Raw genomic sequence first — 24485 nt, forward strand, 5'->3', positions numbered from 1 at the left:
CTAGGAATAGGATGTCTATACTTTACAGTGATTTTATTGATTGCATGACAGTCAATGCACATTCCCCATGTTCCATCCTTTTTGGGCACTAGTGGAATCGGTACCGCACATGGACTCATGCTTTCCCTCACATATCCCTTTGCCAAGAGTTCTTCAACTTGCCTTTGAAGCTCCTTTGTCTCCTCGGGGTTACTTCTATATGCAGGTCTATTAGGAATGGTAGCTCCAGGGAGAAAGTCTATTTGATGCTCAATTCCCTTAATAGGTGGCAAACCATTAGGTCATCAAAGTCCTGCAAAAGAGTCACAATAGCACTAGGCAAAGAAAAGTTAAGCTCGTTAGTATGTAAACAAGCCTCTTTGCACAAAAGTACAATGATAAGCTGTTTTGAAAAAAAAAAAAAAAACCCTCTTAACAATATTTTTTTCTATCTTTCCACTTGCTTTTCTCTCAATCTCTCTTTATTTTGTACTCTCATTTTCTTTTTTTATATCACTCTCTTTTCTCTCAACAATATTTTTTTCTATCTTTCCACTTGCTTTTCTCTCAATCTCTCTTTTATCACTCTCTTTTTGTATTGACATTTGATACTCATACACTTGCCTAAGTGTTAATGGTACAAGAGTTATTTTCTTTTTATTTATTACAAAAGAATATCTATTTAAGTAACCATCATGTGTCACACACCTATCATATTGCCAAGGTTGCCCCAAAAGAATGTGTCCAGCATGCATGGGTATTACATAACATAGAACCTCATCCTTGTATCTCCCAATAGAGAATGAAACCAGCACTTGTTTATTTACTTTAACTTCCCCACAATCATTCAGCCATTGTAACTTATATGGCCTAGGATGTTTCAAGGTTTTCAAATTCAATTTTTCAACTAAACTAGTGCTAGCTACATTAGTATAACTTCCACCATCAATTATCATACTACATATCTTATCTTTGATGTGGCATCTAGTGTGAAAGATGTTATCATGTTGTACCTCTGCATCTTCTTTTACTTGCACGTTGAGAGCAAGCCTCGCAACCATCAATTTACCATCAACAGGATACTCTACACCATAATTAGCATCCTTCAAAGGTGGCATAGGATCATCATCTGATTCACTCTCGGTTTCAACATCACCATCATCCCTCAAGATCATTGCTCTCTTATTTCGGCATTGAGATGCAATATGACCTGTCTCCAAACATTTAAAACACTTAATATCTCTATTTCTAGTGTGTTGGGAATCATATTTACCTTTGCTTTGGTTGCCTCCCTCTTTATGATCCTTGAATGGTTCAATCTTAAGCTTTGAAAAACCATTTTCATCTTTGCTCCATTTTGACTTCCATGAGGACGATGAACCCAAATTGGTTCTACTAGAACCTTTCTTTTTTAGTTGTCATTCCACTTTCATGGCCATGTGAACCATGTCTTCGAACTCAACATAGTACAAGTCAACCACATTAGCAATATCTTGATTTAAACCATGTAAAAATCTAGCCACAGTGGCCTCTCGTTCTTCTTCAATGTTGGCTCGAATCATGATTATTTCCATCTCTTTGTGGTAATCTTCCACACTTATGGAACCTTATGTAAGACTTTGAAGCCTTTGGTGTAGTTCCCTATAAAAATGACTAGGAACAAATCTCCTCCTCATGATGGCCTTCATGTCCTCCCAAGTGTTTATTGGCCTTTCACGATTTCGTCTCCTACTCAAAACAAGTTGATCCCATCAAATTATAGCATAATCAGTAAATTCAATAGCAGCTAGTTTTACATTTTTCTCCTCAAAGTAGTTGTGGCAATCAAATACTAGCTCCATCTTTTATTCCCACTCCAAATAAGCTTCTGGATCATTTTTACCTTGAAAAGAAGGAATTTTCAATTTGATTCTCCCCAAATCACGATCTATACTTTTTTCCCTTTTATCATCTCTTCCACGCATGTCAACAGTGACCTGGTCATCAAAATTATCTAGGTCATCACCATCTTCTTCTCCCATGGCAGCACGCCCTTGATTACGTCTTACATTAGGAGCTATTAGTTGTTGCCCCCTTTGTAGATTAGCAATGGCAGTGTTTTGCCTCTCCAATTTGTCACGAATCTCTCCAAACATTAGATTCATGTGCTCAAATTGTTGTTGCATGGCTTTGAGCATGATTGATTGATCTATAGCTTCTTGATCATTTGACATATTTGTGATTTGAAAAAAATGTTAGCAAAAAGACCTCACAACACTCCCTCACATGTTTCACGCAATTTGATGTCACTTAACTCTTGTGTTTAACACACAAATTGGCTTTTACCATCTAATGATCTCACAAACTTTTTTTTTACCACACTTAATTCTCTCTTTTAGTTCTTTATTGAACTAAATAAATAAAATCAAGAAAAACTCAGGTGGCACACTAAATATGACAAACCAACACACTAACAAAGAAAAGGAATTAAGTGAACACAAAGAACGACAAAGGAAATTGATAAGAAGAAAGCAAGAAAGCAAAGGAACACAATTGATATTGTGCGTAAACAATGTCAAGGAAAATGAATAACTAAAATTCAATTTGATGATAGTAGGAATATTTGATTCCTTTTGCAATCTGATTTTTTTTGTACTTTTTTCTTTTTTTTTTTTATAATCAAAATAAATAAGACATTCAAACATGATTAGAAACTAGCTCTGATACTAAATGATGCAAATCCCACAATGAAACTTTGAAACCCACACTTAATTTGTAGTTTCAACTTCCCAAGAAAGTTCTAAACAGATTTAAGTGAAACAAAAACCTTGACCCAATGCTTAAGAAAACATGAACCAAAGGTATAGAGAATGATATTGACGCCACACTCAAGATGTATATGAGAAAGTGAGTGATAAGTTTAGATCAGAAACGCCACAAGAATGCAAATTCTTGATAAGTTCACTAGTTTTCAAAAGAACCAAAGAAAGAATAATTCTTTCCAATTCAAATAACATTAATCTCTAATTATCTTACATAGCAAGGGGCTAAAAGAAACCCAAGATCCTAAAAATACAAATGGAAACATTGGAACAACCCTCCAAGCATAGGTTTGTCAAAGGGTGCTTCAAAAGTCTTCACCAACCCACCATTATCAATGCTAGTCATTGACAAACTTCATGCTAGCCTACTATAATTAATGCTATTATTGACAAACTTAATGCTAACCCACCATCATTGATGGTAGACTTACTTAACACATTGACAAACTTGAAACAAAACAAATAAATGAAGTTGAATAAACAAAGGAGTCGTTGGAATTCCAAAGCCTGAATAAGCTGTAATAAATTGGTCATAACTCCTTCTAGAGAATTCCAAATCCAGCTCTGTAAAATGCATTGGATAGTTAACTTAATTATCTTTCCAACAGTATATAGCTTGTACACTAGTTCTAGCTCAATCAATACCGGTTTTATTGCAAATTTTCCCTTTATGCATTGGATCTAAATTGTGTATTTGGCTGCCCAATAGCTTGAATAATGCCCACAATGCCTTGTCTTCTCTCCAAGCCCAATTCATGATGTCTTGCATCTTGAATTACATTTTCAATCCATATTTTCTCAATTAATTCATTTAAAAAATGAATATGCAAACTATACAGGAAAGAACTCACAAAAATAAGGTAAAACCTAATATAATAAGGACAAATAAATTATTTATTAAATAAATTAGAATTGCTATAAGATACTAACACTATAAAGACCAAAGGTCTTAACAACCTCCCCTTTGACATCCTTGTGGTAGAAAATTTATGAACTAGTCTTCAAAGCATATCATAGCATTTGAGCAAAGTCGTATGCAAAAGCAAATGATAGAACTAACCAAAGAATAAACATTAGAGCAAATTAGTCTAAAATAAATAATAGCATGGCAAATAAAATTCACCACTTCCCCTTAATGAACAATTCACTTCTAAGAATGAATTTTAGTCCCCTAGCTAAATATTCGCCTTTTTTATCAGAAGTATTCAAAAGATAAATGAATAACGTAGTCTAAGGTTTAATAGGCAGTGAATAAACATGTATGACCAAAATTAAGGCTCAAATAATGTTCATCAGGCAAAAAAATTTAAGAACATACAAAATAAATAGCTTATGCATAAAATGCTTAAACTAAACTTTTAATGCAAATAAAAATTTTCTTCGATATATTCTCATCACAATACACATAAAATCAACAAAATTAAACTTGAATCTCAAACCAACTAAAGGTTAGAGAAATTTAAACTTTTGCATGTGCATGTATGAAAAGCAAATCATCCTAAATTTATTGCCCTTTCTCTCAATACTGACAACCTTAGTATCAGAAAATAGAATAAACAAGTCAAACTAACCTTTTCATCTTGATCTCCAGTTGAAGCTTATTGAAATAGGCAGACATTGCAATTTTTTTTATAAATTTCCTTTTTCTTTTTCTTCTTTTTTTTTGTTTTTTGTAAATATGCACTTTTTCATTTTTTTTAATTCTTAAATACTGATTTTTATATCTGCAATTAAAAGCTTTTACTCTACCTTTTATGCTAGTATTTTTCTCATGGTAGATCATCCTCTGTCATATTCGTGATAGACATACTCAAATTATTGAAGGATAGGTAGTTATTTATGATTGTGGTGTTACATAGACTCAAACTACTTAAAGATAACTTCACTTTTAAGAGTTATAGGCAACTATGTCTGATTGTGTACCTATACATCTTGATAACTTTATAATTGAGATGAGAATCAAGGGTAAACTGTCAATCTTGAATCCATTAATTTCAACTTCAAAAGTATCAAGATTACACACATGCGGCTTTGTCATCCTTTTTTGGGATAAGAGCTCTGTTGGCTAACCATTCGGGGGAATGCTAGATAACTCAAGCTAGAATCAAGAACTCAAAGAGATATAAGCGTAAGGATAAGTTTAAATAAAGCTAATCAAGAATTGTTTCAAGCTTTCAGCTTTCAAATCGATAAAAATGACGAAGAGTAAGCTGTCAACTTGATAAGTAATACCATTCCCATACACTAGGGTTATCAGGTACCAAAAGTGTTCTAAGTCTTTTTTTTAATGTACTAGAAATATAAGTTTTATGAAATTCCATAATATAACAAAATGAAATAAATTCATAAGTGACTCAGAATATTGAAAGCATAATTAATCATGAAAATAAATTGTATAACATATACAGGTCATGTCACATAGTGTCACCTATACTCCCAATAACCTGGCCAGAAGTATAATCGGAATTGGGATATCATTTGCATACTCAAAATAAAAACCCAGTATTGGTCTTGGACATATATATTGTATTAGAATTATAATGACTATGTACGATAAGCCAAGACATTTAAATTCATTTTTCATATATAAGGACTAGCATGTGGCACTTTGTACTATGGGTTGCACTTCGTGGTGTTCTAACCCTCAAAAGGTGGCACCCATACAACTTTAAGAGGCAGCTCTTCAAATTTTCATTAATAATCTTAGTCGTATATGTAAAAAAAAAATTCATATCAGATTCATTAAAGATCATTGTTACGATATAAGCTTACAAACCAAAATTCATTCTAGTATTTTATAGATAATTTCATAAAAGGTAATCATTTAACAAAATAATTTACACATTTGAAGCTCATAGAATATTTTGTTAGAACTATGAAAACAACATAATTTTCATATTTGAAAACATTTACATGACAAATTTTGTTGTGAAAATTAAATAATTTTTAAAGAACTATGGAAATACATGTACTTATAATAGTATCAAAATAATTGTACATATCCAGCATACTAGGAATGAGATTACTTTTCTCAACAAAATCAATGATCTAAACACATTTCTAAGCCTCCAATAACCTTAAAAACTTAAATAAATAGAAGATATAACTATTAATAACTTATCCCAACATCCTAGCTTTCTAACTCATACTCGTACAAGCTAGATTCTTTGAATTTTAACTCTTATCCAATAATCAAAATGGTGTAATACCTTATAGATCTATTTTGGACATCCATACATCCATGACTATCACTCATGGATGTATTTTGAACATTACAGACCTATTTTGAATTTTAACTCTTAATCTAATAATCGAAATGGTGTAATACCTTACATATCTATTTTAGACATCCATACGTCCATGACTATCACTCATGGATGTATTTTAAACATTACAAATCTATTTTGAATTTTAACTCTTAATCTGATAATCGAAATGGTGTAATACATATCTATTTTGAACATTAAACTTTCGTTGCATTAGTTTAGTATCAGAGCCAAAAGCCTAATTCTTAGCTTTTCTCGTCCATCTATCCTCGCTCTTTTCACCCTTTAGCCTAGAAAAAAACTTAAATAGAAACATCAGCCTCGCGTCAGCTACCACTCAAGGCTGCCAACTTTTATTTTGCATCACTACTTTGGTTGCAACCACTACCATTCGAACCATAAATAACCAGCCATCAAACCCGAGCAAAGGCCACCACTGATCAACCCCAGATCGCCAGAAAATAGCCAAAACAACCGTGAAGGCCACTACCGTCATTCGCCGATTTCTGCTGTGATTTAGCCAACACCACCACCATCAATACACTCCTGCCCACGAGCTCAACCTTTCTCACCATTCTCCACCACAATCAAAGCCAACACCAAACTGCAGCCTTTATCTCCAACTTCTAGCCAAATCACCACTTTTTTTGACAAACCACTACCAGCATCATATTCACTGGCTCAAAATCTTTCAGATCCACCCATTCTTGCTTGATTTCCGACCACTGTCACTAAAAACCTAAACTTTTACTTAATTATTATTTTACCTAGAATTTTACTTAATTTTTAATTTAGCCCAGACCTTTTTTAAAACCAAATTGGGAAATGCCTCCAAGAAAAGCCCGTTGCCATGCCCCTCATGGAGCAACTTACGATTGGGATGATGTTCTTAGAGATGAAGTCCTGGCTAATATGATAGCTAGGATTGATATGTTAGCTGCACAAATAACACAAAATAGTAGAGTTGTTTGCTGAACACCATTGTAGTCCAAAACGCGTAGACAAATTAAGTGAAAACTTTGATAACCCTTTCTCTAGGCGTGGACAAAGAATGACTATTGATGATAGAATATGGGAATCTGGGTTGAGAATTAACATTCCTAAATTCCAAGGAAGTGGTCAACCAGAAGAATTATTGGACTGGATTAATACCACTGAGGAAGTTTTTGAATACAAGGAAGTTGCTGATAATAAACTAGTTTCGCTTGCTGCAACTTGATTCTATGAAAGAGCAGCAGCTTGGTTGATGCGAATCCCATAATGAAACTTTGAAACCCACTCTTAATTTGAAGTTTCAACTTCCCAAGAAAGTTCTAAACATATTTAAGACAAACAAAACCTTGACCCAATACTTAAGAAAACATGAACCAAAGGTATAGAGAATGATATTGACGCCACACTTAAGAAATAGATGAGAAGGTGAGTGATAAGTCTAAATTTGGAACGCCACAAGAATGCAAATTCTTGATAAGTTCACTAGTTCTCAAAAGAACCAAAGAAAGAATAATCTTTCAAATTAAAATAACATTAATCTCTAATTATCTTACATAGCAAGGGGCTAAAAGAAACCCAAGATCCTAAAAATACAAATGGAAACATTGGAACAACCCTCCAAGCATAGGTTTGTCAAAGGGTGCTTCAAAAGTCTTCACCAACCCACCATTATCAATGCTAGTCATTGACAAACTTCATGCTAGCCTACTATAATTAATGCTATTATTGACAAACTTAATGCTAACCCACCATCATTGATGGTAGACTTACTTAACACATTGACAAACTTGAAACAAAACAAATAAATGAAGTTGAATAAACAAAGGAGTCGTTGGAATTCCAAAGCCTGAATAAGCTGTAATAAATTGGTCATAACTCCTTCTAGAGAATTCCAAATCCAGCTCTGTAAAATGCATTGGATAGTTAACTTAATTATCTTTCCAACAGTATATAGCTTGTACACTAGTTCTAGCTCAATCAATACCGGTTTTATTGCAAATTTTCCCTTTATGCATTGGATCTAAATTGTGTATTTGGCTGCCCAATAGCTTGAATAATGCCCACAATGCCTTGTCTTCTCTCCAAGCCCAATTCATGATGTCTTGCATCTTGAATTACATTTTCAATCCATATTTTCTCAATTAATTCATTTAAAAAATGAATATGCAAACTATACAGGAAAGAACTCACAAAAATAAGGTAAAACCTAATATAATAAGGACAAATAAATTATTTATTAAATAAATTAGAATTGCTATAAGATACTAACACTATAAAGACCAAAGGTCTTAACAACCTCCCCTTTGACATCCTTGTGGTAGAAAATTTATGAACTAGTCTTCAAAGCATATCATAGCATTTGAGCAAAGTCGTATGCAAAAGCAAATGATAGAACTAACCAAAGAATAAACATTAGAGCAAATTAGTCTAAAATAAATAATAGCATGGCAAATAAAATTCACCACTTCCCCTTAATGAACAATTCACTTCTAAGAATGAATTTTAGTCCCCTAGCTAAATATTCGCCTTTTTTATCAGAAGTATTCAAAAGATAAATGAATAACGTAGTCTAAGGTTTAATAGGCAGTGAATAAACATGTATGACCAAAATTAAGGCTCAAATAATGTTCATCAGGCAAAAAAATTTAAGAACATACAAAATAAATAGCTTATGCATAAAATGCTTAAACTAAACTTTTAATGCAAATAAAAATTTTCTTCGATATATTCTCATCACAATACACATAAAATCAACAAAATTAAACTTGAATCTCAAACCAACTAAAGGTTAGAGAAATTTAAACTTTTGCATGTGCATGTATGAAAAGCAAATCATCCTAAATTTATTGCCCTTTCTCTCAATACTGACAACCTTAGTATCAGAAAATAGAATAAACAAGTCAAACTAACCTTTTCATCTTGATCTCCAGTTGAAGCTTATTGAAATAGGCAGACATTGCAATTTTTTTTATAAATTTCCTTTTTCTTTTTCTTCTTTTTTTTTGTTTTTTGTAAATATGCACTTTTTCATTTTTTTTAATTCTTAAATACTGATTTTTATATCTGCAATTAAAAGCTTTTACTCTACCTTTTATGCTAGTATTTTTCTCATGGTAGATCATCCTCTGTCATATTCGTGATAGACATACTCAAATTATTGAAGGATAGGTAGTTATTTATGATTGTGGTGTTACATAGACTCAAACTACTTAAAGATAACTTCACTTTTAAGAGTTATAGGCAACTATGTCTGATTGTGTACCTATACATCTTGATAACTTTATAATTGAGATGAGAATCAAGGGTAAACTGTCAATCTTGAATCCATTAATTTCAACTTCAAAAGTATCAAGATTACACACATTGGGCTTTGTCATCCTTTTTTGGGATAAGAGCTCTGTTGGCTAACCATTCGGGGGAATGCTAGATAACTCAAGCTAGAATCAAGAACTCAAAGAGATATAAGCGTAAGGATAAGTTTAAATAAAGCTAATCAAGAATTGTTTCAAGCTTTCAGCTTTCAAATCGATAAAAATGACGAAGAGTAAGCTGTCAACTTGATAAGTAATACCATTCCCATACACTAGGGTTATCAGGTACCAAAAGTGTTCTAAGTCTTTTTTTTAATGTACTAGAAATATAAGTTTTATGAAATTCCATAATATAACAAAATGAAATAAATTCATAAGTGACTCAGAATATTGAAAGCATAATTAATCATGAAAATAAATTGTATAACATATACAGGTCATGTCACATAGTGTCACCTATACTCCCAATAACCTGGCCAGAAGTATAATCGGAATTGGGATATCATTTGCATACTCAAAATAAAAACCCAGTATTGGTCTTGGACATATATATTGTATTAGAATTATAATGACTATGTACGATAAGCCAAGACATTTAAATTCATTTTTCATATATAAGGACTAGCATGTGGCACTTTGTACTATGGGTTGCACTTCGTGGTGTTCTAACCCTCAAAAGGTGGCACCCATACAACTTTAAGAGGCAGCTCTTCAAATTTTCATTAATAATCTTAGTCGTATATGTAAAAAAAAAATTCATATCAGATTCATTAAAGATCATTGTTACGATATAAGCTTACAAACCAAAATTCATTCTAGTATTTTATAGATAATTTCATAAAAGGTAATCATTTAACAAAATAATTTACACATTTGAAGCTCATAGAATATTTTGTTAGAACTATGAAAACAACATAATTTTCATATTTGAAAACATTTACATGACAAATTTTGTTGTGAAAATTAAATAATTTTTAAAGAACTATGGAAATACATGTACTTATAATAGTATCAAAATAATTGTACATATCCAGCATACTAGGAATGAGATTACTTTTCTCAACAAAATCAATGATCTAAACACATTTCTAAGCCTCCAATAACCTTAAAAACTTAAATAAATAGAAGATATAACTATTAATAACTTATCCCAACATCCTAGCTTTCTAACTCATACTCGTACAAGCTAGATTCTTTGAATTTTAACTCTTATCCAATAATCAAAATGGTGTAATACCTTATAGATCTATTTTGGACATCCATACATCCATGACTATCACTCATGGATGTATTTTGAACATTACAGACCTATTTTGAATTTTAACTCTTAATCTAATAATCGAAATGGTGCAATACCTTACATATCTATTTTAGACATCCATACGTCCATGACTATCACTCATGGATGTATTTTAAACATTACAAATCTATTTTGAATTTTAACTCTTAATCTGATAATCGAAATGGTGTAATACATATCTATTTTGAACATTAAACTTTCGTTGCATTAGTTTAGTATCAGAGCCAAAAGCCTAATTCTTAGCTTTTCTCGTCCATCTATCCTCGCTCTTTTCACCCTTTAGCCTAGAAAAAAACTTAAATAGAAACATCAGCCTCGCGTCAGCTACCACTCAAGGCTGCCAACTTTTATTTTGCATCACTACTTTGGTTGCAACCACTACCATTCGAACCATAAATAACCAGCCATCAAACCCGAGCAAAGGCCACCACTGATCAACCCCAGATCGCCAGAAAATAGCCAAAACAACCGTGAAGGCCACTACCGTCATTCGCCGATTTCTGCTGTGATTTAGCCAACACCACCACCATCAATACACTCCTGCCCACGAGCTCAACCTTTCTCACCATTCTCCACCACAATCAAAGCCAACACCAAACTGCAGCCTTTATCTCCAACTTCTAGCCAAATCACCACTTTTTTTGACAAACCACTACCAGCATCATATTCACTGGCTCAAAATCTTTCAGATCCACCCATTCTTGCTTGATTTCCGACCACTGTCACTAAAAACCTAAACTTTTACTTAATTATTATTTTACCTAGAATTTTACTTAATTTTTAATTTAGCCCAGACCTTTTTTAAAACCAAATTGGGAAATGCCTCCAAGAAAAGCCCGTTGCCATGCCCCTCATGGAGCAACTTACGATTGGGATGATGTTCTTAGAGATGAAGTCCTGGCTAATATGATAGCTAGGATTGATATGTTAGCTGCACAAATAACACAAAATAGTAGAGTTGTTTGCTGAACACCATTGTAGTCCAAAACGCGTAGACAAATTAAGTGAAAACTTTGATAACCCTTTCTCTAGGCGTGGACAAAGAATGACTATTGATGATAGAATATGGGAATCTGGGTTGAGAATTAACATTCCTAAATTCCAAGGAAGTGGTCAACCAGAAGAATTATTGGACTGGATTAATACCACTGAGGAAGTTTTTGAATACAAGGAAGTTGCTGATAATAAACTAGTTTCGCTTGCTGCAACTTGATTCTATGAAAGAGCAGCAGCTTGGTTGATGCGAATCCCATAATGAAACTTTGAAACCCACTCTTAATTTGAAGTTTCAACTTCCCAAGAAAGTTCTAAACATATTTAAGACAAACAAAACCTTGACCCAATACTTAAGAAAACATGAACCAAAGGTATAGAGAATGATATTGACGCCACACTTAAGAAATAGATGAGAAGGTGAGTGATAAGTCTAAATTTGGAACGCCACAAGAATGCAAATTCTTGATAAGTTCACTAGTTCTCAAAAGAACCAAAGAAAGAATAATCTTTCAAATTAAAATAACATTAATCTCTAATTTTAAAACATAGCAAGGTTGTTGAGTTTAAATAGGCTAAAAGAAATCCAAGATCCTAAAAATATAAATGGAAACATTGGAACAACCGTCCAAGTAGGTTCGTCAAAGGATGCTTCAAAAGTCTTCACCAACCTACCATAATTAATGCTATCTTTGACAAACTTAATGCTAGTCTACTATAATTAATACTATCATTGACAAACGTAATATAAGCCTACCATCATTGATGGTAGACTTACCTTACACATTGACAAACTTGAAACAAAACAAACAAATGAAGTTGAAAAACAAAGGAGTCGTTGAAAATCTCAAGTCTGAACAAGCTGTAATGAATTGGTCATAACACCTTCTAGAGAACTCCAAATCTAGCTCTGTAAAATTCATTGGAAAGCTAACTTAATTATCTTTCCAACAGTATATAGCTTTCAAATTAATTATGGGTCAATCAATACCAGTTTTATTCCGAATATGACCTTTCTGCATTTGATACAAATTGTGTATTTGGCTGCCCAATAACTTGAATAATGCCCATAAAGACATGATGTCAAATCCATATTTTGTCAATTAATCCATTTAAAGCAGATTGCATCTTTTTGGCTCTAGCTCTTGTAATTGGGCCTCCATGAATGTGCAAAGGATCACTTGAAGCTTTAATGGCATTTCCTTGATGGTTCTCATCATTGGTGGCAACAAACAAAGCTCATAAGGATGAGGCAAGGCAAAAAAAAAGATTGACTCCTGGGAAAAGCTGAAGAAGCATTTACGTGGAGCATTCTTGCCTCACAACTATGCCAAACTATTATACCAATAGCTACAAAATTTGAGGCAAAGTAATCAATCAGTGGTTCATTACACCACATAATTTCATTGGTTGGTAGCACACAATGACATAACAGAGACAGAAGAACAACAAGTTTCCCGCTATATTAGAGGCTTACGATCATAGTTTCAAGATCAGTTGAATTTACTTGATCCATATTCTATCTAAGAATCACAACAATAGGCTTTGCAATTGGAAAAGTAATTTAGTCGGCATACTAGTGACTCAAACTTTCAGGTTCTTGAAGTGTTATTTGTAATAATTTAAACCAGACTTCTTAATTTTGCAATTTCACTCCTCTAAATCCTCCAAAGAAAACTAGTAAATCTAGTGAAATCGATTAAAATTGCAAAACCCAATCCTTGGGTTCGGGATTACACTACTTTAATTATGGAGAAAGTGGTCACCGAATCACAGAGTGTAAAGAGGGAGGAAAGTACAGCAAAGGCTTATTCATAGGCACTAAGGAAAGTGAAGACTACAGGAGGAAGAAACTGAAGAGTTCATTGAAGAGCCAACTTTTGATAGTAGTGATAGTGCACGATCCGTTGAAGAACATAGTAATAGCGGACTGTTGATCGTAAATCATGCATTCTTACTGCTAAAGAACAAGACAAAGACAAGTGATTATGACAAAATATTTTTCAGACTACTTGCACAGTGGGGGGGGGGGGGAAATGTCGTATGTTTATAGACTCAGGAAATTGCGAGAATGTTATTTCAGAAAAGCTGTAATGAAACTAAACTTAAAGACAGAACCTCATCAAACTCTATACGAGCTCACATGGTTGAAGAAAGAAAATCAAGTAACAATATCGAAACGATGCTTAGTTTGCTTATCCATTGGATCAATCTATAAAGACCAAGTTTGGTGTGATGTTCTGGCGATGGATGCTTGTCTTCTATTACTAGGCAGACCTTGACAGTATGATCGAAATGTAGTGCACGATGGGAAAAGAAATACCTATAGCTTTATGTTTAACAGCATTAAGATTATTCTTCTACCTAACAAGGAGCTCACTCTCAAACAAAACTTGGGTAATTATTTGTTAGGCAAGAACCAGTTTATAGATGTTACAACAAAGATGAAAAAAATCTACATTTTATTAGAAAAAGACAGTCATAGTAATTTGAAGATTCTTGAAGTTACACTTATATTGGAGGAATTTCAAGTTTTGTTCATTAACAAGCTACCACATGATTTACTACCTTTTCGGGATATACAACACCAAATTGATATGGTATCAGGTTCTATATTACAAAATCGACCTTATTATTGGATGAGTTCTACAGAATTTGAAGAATTAAGGTATCAAGTGGAAGAGTTACTAGAAAGGGGATTTATTCGTGAAAGTATCAGTCCATGTGCAGTCCTTGCTTTGTTGACTCCAAAAAAAGAAGGTTCTTGGAGAATGTGCATGGATAGTCGAGCTATTAATAAAATTATCATTCGATATATTTTCCAATTCCTCGATTAGATGACTTATTGGATTAGATTAGTAAGGCAATAGTTTTTACCAAACTTGATTTGAAGAGTGGCTACCATTAGATTTGAATACGGCTTGGAGATGAATGGAAATCAGCCTTTAAAACTTGCAAAGGGTTATACAAGTGGTTGGTAATGCCATTTGGCTTATCCAATGCTCTGAGTACTTTTATATGAGTTATGAATCAAGTTCTTCGCCCTTTCATTGGAAAGTTTGTGGTACCAGCCATGAATTACATCTACAGCATTTGAGGGAAGTACTTTCAGCTTTAAGAGCAACAAGTTTATATATTGCAGTAAAGAAGTGTATTTTCTTGATAGAGAAAGTATTATTTTTAAGATTTGCGATATTAAAGGATGGTATATATATTAACCAATCGAAAGTAGATGCTATTTGAGATCGGCCACAACCAACTACTTTAATTGCCACCAGAAGTTTGCATGGTTTGGCATCATTTTATAAACGATTCATTTTTCATTTAGGTACTATTATGGCACCAATCACGAATAGCATGAAAGAAGGGCAATTCTCATGGACAGAAGCAGCTACTAAAGCTTTTGAGATTATCAAAGAGAAGTTTATTATTGCCCCAGTACTTACCCTATCAGATTTTTCACTCTCTTTTAAAGTGCACTGTGATGCATCTAAAGTAGGCATTTGAGCTATTTTTAACCAGTAGAGTAAGCCTATAGCTTATTTCAATGAGAAGCTGAGCAGAGCAAAGGCACATTACAACACTTATGACATGGAGTTTTATGCAGTGGTCCAAGCATTAAACCATTAGCGCGATTATTTAATTCATAGAGACTTTGTTTTATACACTGACCATGCCGCATTAAAGCATCTCAATAGTCAAGATAAGCTTTCTAACCAACACGTCATGTAGACAGCATTCCTTCAGCACTTTGCTTTTGTGGTAAAACATACCTCTAGTGAATCCAACTGGGTAACATCTTTGTTGACAAGAATGCATAATCAAGTTCTTAGAATTGACACATTTCAAGAGTTATATGCTACTGACCCTTGCATTGCTCTTTTATTAGAAGACATTGTTATAGGGTTTCGTTCAGACTACCATTTACATGACAAATTCTATTTCAAAGGTAATTAGTTCTGTGTTCTTGATTCGAGTTTGAGGCTAAAGATCATTGTAGAATTATATAATGAAGGGCATATGGGTCGTGACAATACTCTGACTCTAATAACCAACAATTATTTTTGGCCTACTATGAGGCATGTTGTCTATCACTATGTCGAGACTTGTCGCATTTGTTTGGTTTCCAAGGGTACTGCAACTAATGTTGGATTATATATGCTGCTTTACAATTCCAACATAACTTTGGGCTGATATTAGCATGGATTTTGTTTTGGGATTACCCCGTACTCAGAGGGGTATGGATTCAATATTTGTTTTGGGATTCAATATTTGACAACAAGTCAGAAATTGCTCTTATTAAATTCTCGTGTACATTTATTCCCAAGTAGATTACACTTCGATGGCCTGATCTATTTATTGTTCATACTTTTTTTCCACATGGGGCCACTAAATTTAAGGCTCAAGAATTGTGCCATTTTTAAAGTTAATGGCCAAAGATTAAAGCCATATCTATACTATTAACCACATGAAGAAGACACTGAAATAAAATTGAGTGACACACTAAATCTTGATTGAGTCTTTTCTTTGGGTGATTTAACTTTTTGTCATTTCATTTTGCTGATTAAACTATTTGATTGTTTCTCACTTAAGTGCATTTGTTTAACAATTGTATTTTTTTATCCATTTTATTAAACGTTATGAGTACCTCAATGAGACAGATCTTTTTCAACCAGCTTAATGAACTCCCATCAACATCTATAGAATACCAAGTCCAGTTCCTGCCTTTGGAAAAATAAATTGACCAATAAAAGAGTTTTGTCTCCAAACCATATGTCCCCTCTGCAGCAACTTTTGCTGGCCATTTAGAAGAACCTCGTTCTTTTGAAGCAGTCTTAAACTGGCAAACTCAAAATGTTGTTGCATAGAACCAAGCACTCATTACCTTGCATCATAAGGTAGACAACATTACACACAAAACCAACCAGGTTGAGAAAAAGGTTGATACCATCTCAGACAAGTTAAATCAAATTTATCAAAATCTTCATAATAGAGTTACTCAACTTGACTCTGAACTTCAGGCTATGCTTGCTCAACGAGTCTATAGTCCTGATTTTGATAAAAAATAAGCTCAGATAAGAGCTTTGAAAGCTGAAATTTCCAGGATTGATTCAGAAAAAGTCCAGCCTACCCTTTTTACGAGTTCTGCTCCATTACTATTAATTAATCCTACCTACCATCCTTTCCTGCCTTCAACTTCTTCCCAAACATATGAACCCTCTAGACATTTTGGTATGACCCATATTTGTTTCCTTCACATCCACGACCTCAGCCAAAACCAAAGAAAACCCCAAAACCAGTCCCAGTTTAAAAACCCATTTCTCAGCAAAATCCACAGACATCCAGATTTGAACCATCACCCTCTCCATCACCAACCTCTTTACCTAAATCTACCCAACCACCGGCAATCCAAACCTTTGTTTCCTTAGAAAAACAGCCCATGTATCAATATTCTGCTCAACAAATTTATCATTCTCCATCTCTAGATTCTTCTACTGAAAATTCCCCTTCACAATCAGATTCATCATCTATTGAGTCATCTGATTTGTCTGACTCAGACACTTCTGATTCAAATCTAGCTGATATTTCCAAACTCCTCATGGGAGAACCTACTGAACAGTCTGGTGCCACTGACACTGGTCCAAGAACTGAACCTATTGACACCGATAAAGAAAATCACGAAACTGGTGAATTTTCTCAGTCAGTTCCACTTCCACCAAAAGTCTCCAAACCTTCAAATGGTCCATGGTTTACTTTTGATGATATCCCTACTACAAAGTGGAGAGAAAGACTATAAGAGTTTTCTGCTTGGATTGATCTCCAAATGTTAGCTCCAGATGCCACAACCCAATCTGTTCTACGAGAATTCAATACTCGGTTTACGAGTTCTCTTCGAGATTGGTTTGACAGTCTTGGACAGTATAGAAAACTTCAGTTCATTCAAATTCCTGATGTTTCTCAGGCTTTAGCCCTTCTCCATGATCACTTTATTGGAGAACCAAGTGCTACTTTTGAAGTTGCAAGACGTGATTATCTCAACATGAAATGTTGTTCCCTCAACACAAAAGATCTTCATTACCACTACAAGCGAATGTCTTTGCTTTATTATAAGCTAAACGAATTCAACGATGCTACTCTCATACATGTATTTTTGGCCTCTCTTCCAGAAGAATTACAACCAGAGATTCAGCGTCAGTCAGTTAGCTGCTCACAAGCTCAATATTGACACATTATCATTGGGAAAATTATTTCATATTGCTATGGGATGTCTTGACAAATTGTGTGAACAAAAGAAATTTTTCCAAGATCTCATCAAAGACAAAGAACCTTTCAGATCTGCTTGCAAAAAGCCTTACTTGGCTATCAAGTGCAAAGATCTAAAAAGATGTGACTGTTCATCGAAAAAAAAGTCTCATTTCAAGAAATCCATATTCCCATTTCCATCTAGGAAACGACGTACTCAACGATTTTACTTTTTCAGGCAAAAGCAATCCCACTCCAAAGATTTTCCTAACAGAAAGAAGAGTAGATGTTTCATTTACAAAAAGAAAGGTCATTTTGCCAAAGACTGTCCCATCAAATCTTAGAAGGCAATCAAGCTTATCCAACACCTGGAATCCACTACAGAATTTTCCCCAACTACAGACCAAGTTGAACACTTATTTTTTGAACAAGAAGAACCAAACGATGATACAACATTTGCCTTACCAGCAGAATCCAGTGATTCAGACAGTTCTGATTTTGAACCCATCTATCCAGTCCAACCTTCCTCCATCCTAATCGATGACCATACTATACCCATACCTTCTGTCAAAATCCAAATTGTCCCTTCCAAATATCATAAACTCATCACAGCCATTAGTTTTCTTGATACTGGTGCTTAGCGAAGCATGCTTAATCCTACTATTCTTCCTACTGAGTATTGGAAAACTCAGGAAGAACACTTCAAAGCAGCTGATGGAAAGATCTTTACAACTAAATTAGTTACTAAACACCCAATAGGAATTCAGTTATTTCCTAATTGTGTTGTTTGGATAAAACTAATTGGTTCAGCTTTGCCAAACAAAGATCTCCTTGTAGGTTTTGACATCATACATCAGGCAAAAAATGTCCATATTACTTCATCTGGTCTCCGTTACAAATCCATGATTAAACCCTTCACCAACAGTCTAAAGATCTATTCTTTAGCCCATTCACCACCCACATACCAGGCCATTACAAATCAAATCCTCAAATTTTGCCCTGAAAACCATAGCCTTTGTACCCATCCAAACCCGTTGTGGAAAAACCCAAAGTTCTTTATATCCTAACCTTTCAAACTAAATGAAGACAGCAACCCAACCAAAGCTACCCATACAGGAATGACCCCACAAGACCTCATTTTGGCCCAACAAGAATGTGCCCAATTGCTAAAACAAGGCCTCATTGAGCCCACAAATTCTCAATGGGCTGGTCAAGCTTTCTATGTTGAAAAAAGGTCTGAAAGTCTTCGCGGCAAAAAACGATTAGTCATTGACTATTAGCCACTCAATAATTTTCTCCAAGATCATAAATTTCCATTACCCAACAGACACCCCTTTTTGTCCACCTCAAAAATGCTCGAATCTTTTCAAAATTCAACTTGAAGTCCGGTTTTTGGCAACTTGGCGTTCACCCTTCAGAACGATACAAAACTGCTTTTTGTATTCCAAATGCTATTACCAATAGACAGTCCTTCCTTTTGGCCTCAAAACTGCCCCTTCTATTTTTCAAAAGGCCATGACCACTGTTGGTGTATAAATACTAATGCTATTGGTGTCAATGTACAAGTGTACACAATAAGTAATAAAGTGATGAGTAATCAAGATCGTCTCCACAGGGATTGATGTTATCAGATTTGCTACATCAATCTTAACAGTGCAGATTTTTGTGCTAAAATAAAATAAAACAATTGGTGAAACTATTATACTAATTAAAATACAACAAAGTAAACTATCACGTCAAGCTCAAGGATAAAAACGATGAGAATATAGAGTAGTTCAGTGAATAAACTCTCCTAATGGTCTTGACTATTTTCTAATGGTTGGCTCGGTTGTTGCAGTATCTGCTATAGCACTGGGCAGAATCCTTATGTATCCTCAGCCGTCGCATGTTGGATATCTTATATATATATGCAACCTAACAGTGATAAATTGTTATGCCAACATAAGATATAGCATTACACGCTTAGGTTCTATTTACCCTACAAGGTGAATCCCTATGTCTAGTTCATCACTAATCTTAAATCAAGCATGGCCCTTTTGGGACTCAAGTAAAACTCAATCCGAGAAACTCAATTTAAGATCAAGATTTGTTATGATATGTTCCACTAAGATATGCCATTTTGCTGCTCTCTCCTAACTTGTATCATTAAATGGGTGATCAACCGAAATAATGAATAAACATAAATATTATCAAAACAAACTGCTACATCAAACATGCAGCAACACATATAATCAGTCAATAAACCATCAAGATTGTTTATCACTCAATCACAAATAAATTTAGTTCATGGTTTGTAAAAGAAAAATAAAGAACCAAGTTCCGGCCATAAAACACATCCCCATGAATAAATAATAAATAAGAAAACAAGAGAAGAATAAGAAGGACTGAGTTCTTGATTTATTTCTGTAAATTCTCCTCTTGTACAACCCTCAATCTCTCTCTTGAATCGTGTTTTTCTTTTGTTTCTTTGTGTTTTTCTCCTTGGGTGACGGCCCTCCTCGTTTCTTATGATGTGTGCTTCTTTTATAGTTGAAACTTAGGGTAAACGGAAGCCTAAGTCACACATAAGTCAGATTAAGAAACTGCAGATCGCAATTCTGCAGTTATCCCGCGCAGAATTTTCTCTGTCGTTGTTCCAGGATTGCTACAACAACGGCTACAGCAATATCTACAGCAACTGCACTGTTCCTAATTTGTTTTAACTCTTTTGTAGCCATATTCTTTCCTTATTTTTGCAAGCCTATTGCATAGCATTCCTTCCATGAATTATAAGCTTCTGGAAACCTACAATTATGCACACAATTTAAGCACAAATTACTTTAAATCGAGCAAAACTTATTAAGATTGACTAAAATGATTATTTATGCAAAATGTAACAAAAATGCAATAGAAACACATAATTTACTCTCTAAGTACTATTGATTTAAGTCTAAAAGTGCCATGATAACTCTCATTTCATAGAGTTATCAACCACTATCTTTCAGCCAATCCTCCACCATACCCTTGTTTACATTGATGATTTGCTTCCTTTTTCAGGTACTCATGATGAACATCACAAGTTACTCCAACAGTTTTTCAAAATCATTCAAGAATCTTGGAATCATGATCTCTGACAAGAAAAGTACGATTGCGACAACCTCTGTTGACTTTCTTGGCATGAAAATCCAAGATGGCCATTGTCAGCCTAGACCCCACATTGCACAAGAGTTACTCCACTTTCCCGAAAGTAACTTTACAAAAAACCAAGTCCAACAGTTTCTTGGAATCATCAATTACATCCGTGATTTCCTACCACATGTCAATCACCATACAAGCAAGTTGTCTGCACTTCTAAAAAAGAATCCACCATCCTGGTCAGATATCCACACAGATGCTGTAAAGTAATTAAAGCAGATTGTTCAGAATCCGCCACCTCTAAAGCTAATTACAGATGGCAAAAGAATCTTGCAAACAGACGCAAGTGATGAGTCATGGGGGGCCATTCTCCTTGAAGAATGCAATGAAAAAGAACACTTTATTACCTATGCAAGTGGACAATTCCCTGATGCACAAAAGTATTATCACACAGTCTATAAAGAAATCTTAGCTGTGAAAAATGGTATCAAGAAATTCGAATTCCATTTTATTGGTCATAGATTCTTTATCAGACTAGATAATTCATCTTTTCCCAATATCTTGAACTTTAAGCAGAAGGTTGTTCCAGAGCAAACCTTACTTCGGCTTAAAGAATGATTTTCAAGATATGATTATCATGTCCAGCATATAAAAGGCGATCATAACCTCATCCCAGACTTACTATCCAGACCTCCAAAACCACAACCTTCCTAATTCTTCTGTATCACTTCTTAGATTTCCTTCCCGATCATTGCCATGGCTAGTTTACTTCCTAAAACAGCTCTCACCTAGAAGTCTTTCCCACTCAACATGACTTTTCAATCACCTCACTCGATTCAAGACTTCGCCGGGAAATTCCTCTTTAGGTTTTTTATGAACATCTACATGATGAGTAAAGAACCTATGTTTTTTTGCAGCTTTCATCCTGATCATCGTTTCCTTACAGAATTAGTAATTACACCTCACAGAGATATTACCGAAGATGAACTTTGGTATACGTGGTGTCTTACTGTTCTGTATTCCACAAATATGGTTTTCCCAGTCTTACCCCTTTTCACCAAGCTCAATGATCCAGAGTCTTTTACTTCTTTTACCTGGACTCTTTTTGAATGGTTTTCACCATTACCATGGTGGCGCAGAAAGTTACAACAGATTGCTGACACACATCGTCTTCTAGAACTCCCAGACCAAGAAGGCAAACAGTTTACTTGTGTTTTTATTATTCACCATCCATACTTCCAGCATCCTCATACCAAAGATTTTTGGACCCAGAATCAGAGTTATGAATGGACCACAGTTCTTCACATTGCCTGTCTTGAACAAGATTTCCAAATCAAGACTTCCTTAAAGAACTTTCTCATGGAACTCAACCATATTCCTCTAGACCAACCAGATATCCTCCACACATCTCTTAGACCAAAACATGAAATGTTCATGATCCCTACACCATCCTTACATTCCCAACCTCCCAACCGTGGAATCATCATAAAAGAAGAAAAGCTAGATTATACTGACTTTCTATTTCAAGATTCCCAAGACCCTTATGAAGACTTCACTCCAGTCCCTCCTCTTCTCTATATCCGCCATTTTCAACCCAACCATAACATTTCCCTCAGCCAACTCCTCTATCACCAAAAGTCCGAGATTGCCCTTGGCCATGTGTTTCAGGATGTTCTCATCCAGGAAAAATCCTCAAAAAAGACAAAGACCCTGATCGTGACCCTGACGAGATAGATTCCTCCTCATCTGAAGATGCGTCAATATCTCTTTAAGAGATTTGTCACTTTGTAATAATGTAAAATAAAGTGCTTTATGCTTTAGCTTTTAAAGTTGTTTGTCTTTATGTAATCATGCACTTTACTTTTGTGGGCTACTACTGTACCAGTGAGCCCTACCTACTTTTGTAAAATAAGCGTGCCTGTATGCCAGCTGGAATAATCTCGATCCAGCTTTTGTCTTTTCTCCTCCTTATCTTTATATAAGGAGAGTTATTTTGAATAAAAATTAGAAAGTTTTCGATAACATTTCAAGTTTCAATATTCCACCCTATGGATAACTAAAACCCTCATTTCTATTCTTTAATCCTAAGATTCTTTAGGTTTAGAACTCTTACCCTTGTTCAATATCTATCTTTTGCAAGTATGCTCTGCACTTGCCTTGAAAAAGGATCATGTGCACCAGAAAACTAGTCAGGCTATCATTCTTTCTTTGTTCTGAGACAATAGACGGAATCATGCCTTTAGACTAAGTGACCAGGGAGAGTCTGTGTCTTTTTGGGTTGTCTATGCTCTTAGTTCATCGTAAGATACTACGGAGTGTCTGGTTTCACCTAACCACGTCACTCTCGTCACCCAGTTACTTTGTAATAATGTAAAATAAAGTGCTTTATGCTTTAGCTTTTTAAAGTTGTTTGTCCTTATGTATCGTGCACGACTTGTTCTAAATTTGTAAATCACATCCTGTTCAGATTTATGACCCAACAATTTTAGTATCCATTTTGAAGAGCTAGAAAAACAACTCAAGGACAAAGAGGCGGTATCTATGATATCTAATTAGAACTTAATGTAAACTCAATAAAGGGACGATGGTGAATTAACATACCACTTTTTACATTGTGTGTTTTTATTTGTAAATCACATTCTATTTTTGCTAGATTGATTGTTTTATTTGGTGTGTTGTCATATCTTACCCGGTTAAGGTGCAAATAATGGTACTCCGTGACTATTAAAGCATATTCTTTCAATTTCTCACAATGGCTAAAATTCTCAAGCCAGTGTATGGATGGGAACACCAATTCTTGCAAAGCTTCCTTCACTGCCTCAAAATACACTCCTCACAATCTACAAAATGCGGTCTAAACGGTTGCAACTACTTATATGAAATAACATCCCTGTTGACATCCGTTTTAAAGCCAAAGTACGATTAAGTGAGGGTTACCTCTCAAATTTATTACCTATACCAGTGGGTAGTTGTACGTGGCGTTGTTACACCAGAGTGATGAGATCCTTGGCAAGCCAAGATATTTAAATCTCCTTTGGACCAGTAGTCCGCACACTTTGGTTTCCAGCCGATATACACTTATCCAGTTAATACCAAATCTGAAATTCATTTTTGAAAACAATTTTTTCACGATACCACCTGAAAACCGTCAAAGAGGGTGAACATTGTGAGAAAACACTTTCATTTTAGAAAAATCAGTTTTGGAGGATAAACAGGACCTTTATGATGCACGGGATCCTCAGGCTTGAGGCAAGTGCAGAGCATACTCAGTTTAGAAATTTTGAGGTGAGCGTACCATTATTAATTCAAATAATTTCTTCGATTCCTAGAAGAGAGAGAGAGGTTTAGGGAAACATGATGTATAAAACTTAAGCTTTTTTATTTCAAATTGGCTCCCCTACAACTGAGACCAAAGGTGCCTTTTATAGAGGATCATTGAGAACAGGACCTCTCGAATGATCATATCACATGGCACACCTTTTTT

This window comes from Citrus clementina, unplaced genomic scaffold, assembly GCF_000493195.1.
Source record: "Citrus clementina cultivar Clemenules unplaced genomic scaffold, Citrus_clementina_v1.0 scaffold_9, whole genome shotgun sequence".
In the NCBI taxonomy this organism is placed as follows: Eukaryota; Viridiplantae; Streptophyta; class Magnoliopsida; order Sapindales; family Rutaceae; genus Citrus; species Citrus x clementina.